The sequence below is a fragment of the Lasioglossum baleicum genome, chromosome 2 (genome assembly GCF_051020765.1).
Source record: "Lasioglossum baleicum chromosome 2, iyLasBale1, whole genome shotgun sequence".
Classification (NCBI taxonomy): Eukaryota; Metazoa; Arthropoda; class Insecta; order Hymenoptera; family Halictidae; genus Lasioglossum; species Lasioglossum baleicum.
The window spans coordinates 11989723-12001619 of record NC_134930.1 but is presented as its reverse complement, the minus strand read 5'-3'; the positions used below and the strand labels follow the sequence as shown (position 1 = coordinate 12001619).

General features: G+C 37.5%; 1 long non-coding RNA gene across 1 annotated transcript; it reads left to right on the top strand.

The window, feature by feature from the left end:
• Window positions 1–1403: 1403 nt before the first annotated feature.
• On the top strand, window positions 1404–8760 carry LOC143220169 (uncharacterized). The gene is made up of 3 exons (XR_013011579.1): window positions 1404–1510; window positions 6066–6246; window positions 7196–8760. It is a non-coding gene; the product is annotated as an uncharacterized LOC143220169 (long non-coding RNA).
• Window positions 8761–11897: the final 3137 nt, after the last annotated feature.

Below are 11897 nucleotides of genomic sequence, written 5' to 3'. Positions count from 1 at the left end.
TTACGACGGAATTGTTGAAAATCCGGGACCATAACAGTTATAACGAGACCGCGGATCTCTATGCATTTATACAAAATTGTTGAAAAATCTTAAAAATTGAAGATGTCAATGTATGACTCCTGCTCTAGTAAAATCGTTATAGGAAGAAATAACATTCAATGTAGTTTCTATTTCTTGCAATCGATGCAGACAGTTTTTATTTTGCATGAAGATCCACAGTCTAGTTATAACAACATTGCGGATTTTATGCATTTTTGGCAAGCATGGGTAGGTCCAACCAGGGCTTCGGAGTCGGTAGAAAAAATTCTTAACTCCAACTTCGACTCCAACTCCTCTTTTTTTTTACCTCCGCCTCCGACCTTCGACTCCAAAATATGTACTCAAAATAATTAAGAGTTGTAATAAAACTGAATAAATAGTTGAAATATTGTAATAAATTCTAAGAAGTTGGAACAGATAACTCTGATACAACACAACACGACTGTTACTTTCTCACTTTCAGGCAATAGTTAGAAAATACTACTACCATAACTTTAACTGTTTCTCCTCTACATAGTGCTGAGGTATATGTATACATATCCAATACGTCTATACTGTAGATCGAATATTAGCAATTTGTTTATGTATACATATCTATTAATGATTTATAAACAAAAGAGTTGGAGTTGGAGTCGGAGTCGATATATTTTTTTCGACTCTGACTCCGACTCCGGGAGTCGATGTATAGCTTTTTCTTACTCCGGCTCCGACTCCAGTGATCAGCGATTACTCCCAAACTCCGACTCCGACTCCGAAGCCCTGGGTCCAACACAAACTGGAGGAAACGTCAGATGAATTTAATATGACTGGCACGTTGTATACAACCTATTAAAATTATTAACAGAAGAAATACATTTTTATGTCACTCTCCTTTATTGTAATTGAGGCATACAATTTTTATCTTGCATAAAAATCCGCAGTCTAGTTATAACCAAAATGAAAACGAACCATACGATAACAATCATATCTCCATCTCAATCATTTCCGAGTACAAATAATTATAGGGTTGTTGCATATGAAATGTTCGAATTTAGAATGCAAATGTTATGAAGCTCGCATTATGATCCTAGATGTCACGTGTATCATCCTTCGTGTTTCTTTTATTCCCCGTCTGTATATTTCATGCTTGACGAGCCCCTACTTCTTCAAAAGTAGAAAGTACATGCAGTATAACGAAGTGCTACCGAGACTCGGCCGTATGTCGGTCATAATTGCGGACTTTGGCAGAACCGCGAGCCCCCCTGAGACAAAATAACGTAATTGCCAATGACGTTTCGTTTTCCCAAATGGTAGTGGAACCACCGAGGCGGCGGCGGCGGGCCAGGTACTCATAGCCGCACTTTCGCTTCATCGACGAAGAAGAGTTCCTATTGAACACCTCGACCGACATTAACTCCCGGCTCCACGTGACCGCGCTCACGCGCGCGTTCCGCGCCTTGCCGGTGTCCGCACGCACGCGTAATTCACATGTGTAAGTACCAATAACCGTCCTCTTCTCACGGTAATGACTTTCCGTATGGCGTTACCTTCTTCTCCTGCGATTCTCACGCATCTGAATTTGACTCGCAGCGTCCCCAGCACGATTATCCGCGATCGGAAACGGGGTTGACGTCAACGGTGCATGAAAAAGCCGTTCCAAAATCCATCAGCGTTCCTTTCGAACATAATTAATTTTTTCCTATTTTAGCTAGGTTCACGACGCGCACCAGTGCGTACATATAATGTACGTGCGACAGCGTGAGCCAGCGCCCCGATGAGCTCCGCGCAAATTGACCTCAGTTGCGCGCGTGCGAGTGCGAGCATGAGCGCGAGCATGAACCTGCACACGCTCAAGCTGCGGCTAGCTCCGAGAATCGCTCGGTTACATAACCGCGGAGGCAGAAGTGCCTCCTTCTTCTCTACGGGCTCCTTACTTTTCCTGGCTTCGTCGGCGCGGTTCGCTTCACTTTTGCTCGGTTTCCCTTTCGTCTCCGCTACAGAACGATCCCAAGCGCGCCGTGCAGTGCAGTATGTAGCCTGAAAAGTCGGAAAAATGTCGATTTCAAAATTCTGCGTAGGACGTTTCAATTTTTCCTGTTCGACGGAGTTCAAGGTCTGAAGAATAAGGTTTCAGTATTGATTCTTTTTATTTGTACATCCGTGAAGTACTCTACTTCATCGAAAGTCAAGAGGTTTCAGAGCACGCTTCGCGTTCTTAAGCAGTCTCTGAAACAGAGTTTATTCATTAGCGATTTTCAAGTGTTTTAAGGAAATCATGTGAATTCTTACATTGCAGAAGCTTTTCAAATAGGTATGCAGAGCACTTTCGCACAGATTTCATTTAGTTATGAATATTTTTGCGATTATAAAACTTCATTGACGATTTCGTTATACTTTTGAGTAATATCCTGTATACTCTTTCTGGTATCATTACGTTCAATAAAGGTTTGTGTATATAGTGCAAAAGAAAATTAGTCCCACATTCGTACAGATTGAAGATTTATAACTAATTTAAGTAGAAATGAGCATCGACAGACACAGCGTGTGTTTCCTGATGAAAATTAATAGTAAGAATTTAAAATATATATTTACTTATTCGAAAGTTTGGTCATCCACATTAATATTTAGTATTAAAATAATAAATTAAATCATTTCAACATTATTTACGTGCAGAAATAATTTTTTCCAGCTTTCCAACAAAAGTTGGGCAATCTTTAAACATTTGTAAACTTCTATATATAAAATTTCGAAGAAAATTTTTTTCGACAAACATAAAAATCATTTTGCTTTTTTAAATAAGTGCATTTAAAATGCAGTCAAAATTCATTTTCTATTTTATAATGTTATAGTTGATGTTAATACGAATTCAACGACCGACTATACTGTGACCTTGAGCCCATAAATAACGATAAAATTGTTTTTTCCGACTTTTAGGGCCAAATACCCCACTGTGCACCGCGCTCGATTTTTCACAAAAGTCGAACAAAAATCAATATGACTTGAACAGTTGGTAAAAGTTCGATAAGAGTAACTATTTAATTCATATTCATTAAAAAAGTTATCAACGTCTAAATACTTTTACGCGGCAGTGTAGGCCGGTGGTAAGCGACAAAGTTGACAAAGTTTTTAATATTCTAATGCTGCAAGGAAACCGGTAACATTTAATTAGGTCAACTACGGCTCATAAATTTCGATCCCACATGCAAGAAATATTGACTTTTATATATTAAATTTCCACATTAGAAATGCTTAATGGTTGCTGATAAATTTTGTTACATTTTATCAGCTTTTTGTAAATAAGCGGTTCCACTTTCGGAAAATACTGCTATGTTCCATAATAAACTAGCAAATATACCTGACAGCAATATAGTATGAATCCACAAAGTTTATTAAATATGTTATAGTCAATTCAATTGGTGGTTGCAGCAACGTTGGATGTGATAGCTTTTATTGTTTATCAATCAAATCCTGCTCTCCTATAAAATTTGCACTTTTTATCATCCAACGTTGTTCCAGGCAACAATTCAGTTATTGAAATTGCAAACAGAAACTGCAAATTTTTCCACCAATTCAATTCTAGAAAAGAATCCAACATTCTGAGTGAGTCGTAGAAAAATCACAATTCGTATAAATCCCATGAACATTTATACAAAGTAAACACTTTTTTTGAATGATCTCAAACCTCGTAATATTTTTTGGAAAGTTGCATTTTCAGTAAGATATTCATTGACGTCACAAATCCAACGTGCAAGTGACACTTAAATCCCTCTGCAATAAAAACAAAAATTCGACAGAAAGTTACGAAGAAACAGGAATTCGCCTGGAACAAAAGAAAGAGACAAAAATGAGTAGATGCAATTTGAAACAGGGGACGAATTAAAAGAATTTGAGAACATTACTGTATTATTAACCCTTTGCACTCGAGTGGCGACACAGAGGCGGCGCTAATAATTCTTATACCATTATTTAAAATATTTATCGCATTATTAAATTTGTATTCAATAAATTACTAAACGTATTGAATATTTTAAGAAACTGCTGAAAGTATTGCACGAGGTATTATATCAGTTTTATAACAATCAAATTAAGAAAATCATATAAATTCGAATTAGAATAGCTCCGAGTGCAAAGGTTTAATATTATATTATAAAAAGAAAAATGGAGCTTTTATTTGGCTTCTGTTCTTTGCAAGGGATACAAACAATTTTTATTTTGCAGAAAGATCCGTGTTCTTAAATTCGAATGTTCGTTACACTTGAGGGGTATCACTTACTCATTTTTATCATAAATGCATAAAATCCGCAGCCTACATATAACACGCCCGGTGATTCATGTATGCGTTCCCAGAGAATCGGTTTCCGTGAGCGTATTTACTGCAAATTCGTGTCCACCGAGCGATAGCTGTGTTTGGGGACAGTCTTGACGATCGATCGACGGTATCTACGGTCATTAAACAGTTATCTCGTCGACGACTTCTTCCGTCGACTTCTCGTTCGCCTCGGTTGTCATGCCGAGGGAAAATTCGTGGCGATACTCCCGAGACAAAGAACGTTAAACCCGCCGCTTCTAGTCCACCGACGGTCGAGAATGCGAGGAGAAAGTACAGGCTCCGATCGTCGTTAACGATATTTTAATTGCCATCACCGGCGATACGAGGTATTCTTGCTGCAATATTCAGTCGTTGATGGCGATCACGCGATCGACGGGTTCGATCAGCCTAACGCGATCTTTTCTTATTCATTTTCTGCCACCCCCAAAATAGCACATAACGAATCTGAAACAAGAATCGAGGTTTGGTGCAATTTAACACTGTTGAAACATTTTCTGCCACCCCCGAAATCGCACATAACGAATCTGAAATTGAAGAATCGAGATTTCCGACCGCTATCACTATACTGCGGAATTTATGCATTCATGGCAAAACCAAGTTGGTGCAATTTGAAACTGTTGAAACATTTTCTGCCACCCCCAAAATTGCACATAACGAATCTGAAATTGAAGAATGGAGATTAGCAACTGCTATCACTAGACTGTGGAATTTGTGTAATCATGGCAAAAACAAGTTGGTGCAATTTAGAAGTGTTGAAACATTTTCTTTCATCCCCAAAATCACACCTAACGAGTATGAAGCAAGAATGCAGATTTGCAACTGCTATCACTAGACTGTAGAATTTGTGTATTCATGGCAAAACCAAGTTGGTGCAATTTAAAACTGTTGAAACATTTTCTGCCACCCCCAAAATCGCACCTAACGAATCTAAAATTGAAGAATGGAGATTTGCAACTGCTATCACTATACTGCGGAATTTGTGTATTCACGGCAAAACCAAGTTGGTGCAATTTAAAACTGTTGAAACATTTTCTTTCATCCCCAAAATCGCATCTAACGAGTATGAAACAAGAATGGAGATTTGCAACTGCTATCACTAGACTGCGGAAGTTATGCATGGTGCAATTTGAAACTGTAGAAACATTAAAGGAATTTAAAAACGTCCACATATTATTTTCAACCTATATAAGATTGTTAAAGAAGAAAAGAAAGGTCAATATAGTTACTGCCAACAATCTTTATTTTGCACAAAGATCCACAATCTACTCATGACGTTTAAGACCATTCGCTGCTTTGCTTATCAACTTTTTAAAACATATTTTTGATGCTGCTTCCTGTAGATACGTTGATCTTTCTAGTGTCCCTAATACAACCGCTGATCATTTAATTAATTCACCAAAATCGAGTAAATGGATAACGATTCTGATACTCCGGGTTAAAATAGACCAGAACCCCGTCGACGGGGGGGGGGGGGGATTTAACGACATCTCTGATCTTCTGTTGCTTAACGCGATCACCACGATTGTGCCATGTGCTGTCCACAAAAACGCAAAAAGCTGCGTTTGTTGGGACCCGGTCACGCGTGATCGAACGATCGAAGAAACGGCGGGAAAAAAGATCCGGTCGATCGTTTCCTGAATCAAATACAGTGAAAGTGCGAACGTGGTCGCGGAGACTTGGTCGATTTGATGGATTGTTCTTTTTTCGTTTTTGTCAGCATGGGTGCGCGACGGCATCGGCGAGAAATTTCGGACCGAAATCGTTTTCACGTCGCCCCGCTCCGGGGCAGCTAGTCCGACCTGCGTTTCACCGAGTTTCACCAAGTTCTGTTCACGCAGCTTTTGGGCCATTCGTCTTATCATGATGCAACGGATTGGGTAACGAATTAAGTGGATTAGGTAATTCTCTTATCCTTTCGAATCTCGGTCTAATTGGGTTCGGTTGTCTCCGCCAGTTTTTGATTTGCCTCGATGCATTGGGCCACTGTGTAGATGTACATTCGATCTTGGTGTAGATAAAATGGTAATTCTGGTAGCACTGTTCGTGTGAGTGTTAATTGCATTTCATACACTTGCTGTTGAGCTACGTACACTTTCGTATCGTATGATTCGTTAAAGTCGAGGTTCGATCGATATGCAACAAGAACCAGTTGATTATCTCAGAAACTATGATGGAATCAATAAAGTTTTATTTACCATATCTGGGAAAAGAAAATGGGTGAATCCTAACCTTGAGACGCGAGTGAGGGTTAGAGATATCTATCGTCTGATAATAGAGAGCACCGGCATCAAGAACAAAGATAAACTGACGTGGAGATAAGCAGCCGCGAGTAAGGTACGAATTCGTGTGTCCCTATTTTTTCGAATCGAAGAGGCTAGCGGCGTGGAAATCCTTTGTTTTCTCTTAGTCACGCACGCGTCGTCGAGCATGGGCTATCGATAAACGAGTCAACCGCGGTATCTCGCGAGAATCACTGATAATCGGTCTGCGTTCCACTTAAAAATAGCTACGAATTACACGCGCATCCGGCCGGAGGCCGCGTTGGCGCGTTTTCCGAAGCGCGTTCATTCATGAGTTCAGAGGACGCGTGCGCGCCACATTGCGTTGACACCGGTTGACGGGCAAAAACTATTCGAATCACAAATATCAGCTCGTTGCATACGAAATGTCCGATTTTTAACGCGAACAGGCTTCGAGCTTTAAAATGAGTGCAAAGTTAGTTAATTAGAGATCTGTCAATTGTTTTGACACATCTTTCAATTTTTAGGATAACCTAATTATTACGAATTATATCATAACTATTTTTCTAATTTCATCCGCTGAACGAAATCAATTGTTTTATTTCAGTTGAATAGCAACCTATTGTAAAAGTAAGATGAAGAAAAAACAAGTTATGCTGGAAGCATTGAAGAACAATGGCCCCAATAATTTTAAGCTCATGCATATAGGGAAAGCAAAGCTTCGCAGCCAAGGGATCCTACCTACAAGTTGAAAATGCAGTAACAATAATTTCTATTGTAAAATCCAGAAACAATCTGAACTTAATTTATTGTTTAATGTAATCTAGTTTCTTGATATTAAATGTTGCGTTTTATATTTATTTTCTTTTGCTGCTATTATTATGGAACAGAGGAAGTACTATTTTTATTAACGACATCAATCGGGGAAATATAGTGTTCGAACATTGTTTGGACGTACTGAAACTTCATTCTTTACACGAACTACTTTAATAGAACATTTTAAGGAGGCGACATGAACGAGAATCTCGTAAACAAATTTTCACCAGATACACGTAGCTACGGTCCGAGACACAGCATCCGTCGCGTCATCGCGACGGTTTCGACGCCGAACGTCACGGAGCTCCTCTGGCTAATAGGAACACGAAGTAGGAAATTGTGTGACGGCGGTTCGAGCGATAATTGCACGCTTAATTGCGCGCGGTTACGACTCGCGGCAGGCTAATTTTAGCGGTTTTATTTCAGCGAGATTATTCGCACGATATTATGAAAGCGTGGCTCTTCCGTTGTTTTGCAACGGAACGACGCGATGCCTCGTTTCATAAATATATACAATAAGACGGTCGATAATGGGCCGCGATCGGCACAGAACGCGTACGGGTAAAACCACGTCACGGGTCCCAACTACGCGCGAGATAACAGATTTTCCTCGTGGCGGCCGGAGAGGCCGCGGAAACTCGGGAATCACGTAGCCAGGAATGTTTTCCTGGATCTTTACGACGATGAAATGTAACCGGCAGCCTTTCGTTAACATTTTTGCTGCATCACAATATCCCGATAACTCGACAATCTTTGAGACAACGATTTGGCCCGAAAATTTTGCGTCAGTTGTACAATTTTTGCTGTCCCACGTAGATAAAGATCTGAAAAATAAGGCTTCCATATTGTATTTCTTTTATTGTAGTAAATTATTTGTAATATTTGTAATTGTACAATATTTTATTTACAGTATTATTTTATAGCACGCTTTGCGTTCTTAAACAGTCTCTGAAACAGCGTTCATTCATCAGCGATTTTCAAGTGTTTTAAGGAAATTGTGTAAATTCATACATTGCAGAAGCTTTTCAAGTAGGTATGCAGACCACTTTCGCACAGATTTCATTTAGTTATTAAACAATCATTCTGTAAGCTTTTTTACGGTTATAAAACTTCATTGACGATTTAGTTATGCTTTTGAGTAATATCCGGTGCTCTTTCTTTCTATAAAGGTTTATGTAAATAGTGCAAAAAGAATTAGTCCCACATTCGTACATATTGAAGATTTATAACTAGACAGCGGATTTTATGCATTTATGACAAAAATGAGTAGGGGATTAGACGAATTTAAAAATACTTTTATACCAGTTTCACAACCTATTGAGAATATTTTAAGTGGGAAAATAAACTTCTATGTCACTCCGGTTTGTTGCAATTTAGGTGGAAAATATTTATTTTGCATAGATGGGATCCGCTGTCTATGCTTTATAACCTTATAAATTAGTTATATAATTTATAACTGTATGTTATTGTATGTAAAATGTAATGTAGTGTATATTATTCCTGATGAAAATAAATTAGTATGAATCTAAAAATTTCTTAAAATATATATTTACTTACTCAAATGTTTCGTGATCCACATATTTAGTATTAAAATAATAAATTACGTCATTTCAACATAATTTACATGCGGAAATAATTTTTTCCAGCTTTTCGGTGGAAGCTTTCCATTATCACGATTTTTCAAGGGTCTCCGACAATTTCAGGAAAAATGTTTTCAACAAAAGTTGAACAGTATTTAAATATTTTTGCATGTGTTTAAATGTTAAAATGTATTTTTGATTCTATAATGATATACATAGCTGACCTTAAGACAAACTCAACAACATACTACATTATGAGACCTTGAGCCCATACATAACGCTAAAATAGTTTTCTCCGACTATGTATTCAGGGAAAATACCCCACTGTGCGCGGCATAGTGGTCCAGAACGGCGAGAAGCTGGACAAAACTCGTGTCTCCATTAATTTTACATAATTAATTACAAGGAGACCAAATTTGGGGGTTTTTGGAGTTGTAGAATCTAAGTCTAATATTACTTATTTGCTAGAAGAAGGAACTGTCTATATAAAACTACCCCTGTGGGGGGTGATTCGATCTAAGAAATTGAAACTTCGCTAGTTTGTATCGAATATGATTTTAAGCAATTAATGCCTGATGTACATATCCTACGTTTTTTTACAATTGTAATTAAATTAAATCTGCAATCTGATCGTATATATTCTATTTGTCAACACTCTCTACGTATACTAACATGAAACATAAAAGGCTAAGTACCGTGTGACGTGAAAGGTTAGATTGGAACTATTTATTTCGTACTTTCGGATAAGTAAGAAGTATCGAAATATGTACTTCTAATCGATAGTATAGATGCAACAAAGCGGTTCGAATCGGTATCTATCGAAGCGATAGATCACCGTTTATCGGCGATCGTCTCAATCCCATAATAAACACCGAAAACAATTCATGTAAGTATGTCAGAGGCACCTGCTCGGGACAGTCAGATGATAAGCATGGGTCGTATCTCATCTCGAAATGCTTTATGTTTATCGACGTGAACAGGAACACCGAACAAACGGCGCGTATGACGCAATCCCCTCAAATGTGTAATGCTCGTTGCTTATTAAATCAATATTTGCGATTAAAAATAGAAAACATGGCAGAAATACGTTGCAATTGTGTTTACCAAGTTTTGATCACGTGTACTCGCATATTATTATCAGTCCGTTGATTCTAAATAATGGGCATCCAAAAGGATTTGACACATCGTAGCGACAACCGTTTGAATTCTTTATCCAAACTTATGTATTCACATGCGATCATGTGAGAAAATTAAAAAGCAGTTCTTTCTTGGTACTAATTTTCAAACAATTTTTTTAATAACCATATGGAAAATTCCAATAAAAAAAAGTGCATTGAAAATATTCCCAACAACTCGTAGATCATTTTAACAGTTTTATTAATGCATTAGGTTGTCCCAAAAGTTTATTTCGAAATGTGTTCCTTTTATGTTACTAAATAAATGCAAACAATGCGATAATCTTTATGTTAATGTTTTAGTACTTGCTAACATGAATTTGCATTATGTGCATATATATCGAAAACCAACTTTCGTGACACAACCCAATATTTATTTAGCGATATTAATGGAGCACATTCCAAAAGAAACTGTTGGGACAACCTAATACTTCAAAAGACAATAATTTGATCAGTACTAATTTCAAACCATTTCTTACGAATTATATTTTAAACCCCAATCCTCTAATCATATTGCAAATGTTCTAAATAACTCCCCATCATTTTAAGTGTTTTACATGAAACGCACTTTCAAAGACAATTGGTTGATTGCTTCTAATTCTAAACAAATTTACTAATAATTTACTATAAACATTTTTTTCACTTTACTATAGTTTACTTTACTAAACATTACTATAAACATAATTTACTATAATGTCATTTTAAGTGTTCTAATTTAAAAAGACAATTTTTTCACTGATACTAATTTTGAACAATTTTTCACTAATCAAATCGAAAGTAGCTAAGCACATGTATTGCTTACTCGAGTAAACAGAAAATAAACCGGCAATTTAAAAATGTCGAGTCACTTTCGGTACAGGAGTGTCTGTAAACAAAAATTATGTCGAGTCACGCTATACATAGAAGTGCAACGGGTTAAGTGAACTTGAAAATTCCCGAAAGAAGAAGTGACAAAATATTTACCATTATCGTCTTAAGGGCTATCTCTGCTAGACGAAATTTCTTGTTGCCTGGTAATTAATTATCAAAACGAAAATGCCTATAATTCTGGTATGCTAACAATTCTTTGTAATCGGTTAGAGAACGTTGGGTTATTATCATTAATTAGGATGAGTTCATTTTTAGGGTCTTAAAATTGAATATTATATATCAGACGATTGCATAAGTTCGTGCCAGATTGAGAAATAAAATTCAATGGTTAAATTTAAAAGATTACAGTCTTATTAATCAATTATATGTATAGTCACCATTCTTTTCTACAAATAGAAAAGAACGGTGACTATATAATTATCTTTTTTACACTCCGCCGTGGAGAATAGTTTGCGACATCTATGAAAATCGGGCATTTTATGCAATCATCTAATAGATTAAGAATAATAATATTTTATATTGTAATGATAATAACTACCAATCGGAGATATCAAATATCTTTTTCTGCTAATAACCACGCGTTCTGTAGTTCACCATGTACGGGGTTCAGCATTAATTGGTTCGTGCGAAAGAAGTTCTTCCGTGTTGCCATGAACCTCCCTACCTGGATGACGCACAGATTCGCCGATGCACAAAAGTTATCGGCTTATGAAAGCTCGAGACGAGCGTCGTCAGGTGGATTCGCGGAAAAGGATGAGTCGGCTTCGTGTTCCTCGAACGGGTTTAGGTGCTCGTGCATTTCCGCGGCGTTGTGTGCAGGTATCGGTGCATCGTCGTCGAACATCGTCGCGATAAAAATAATCCCACA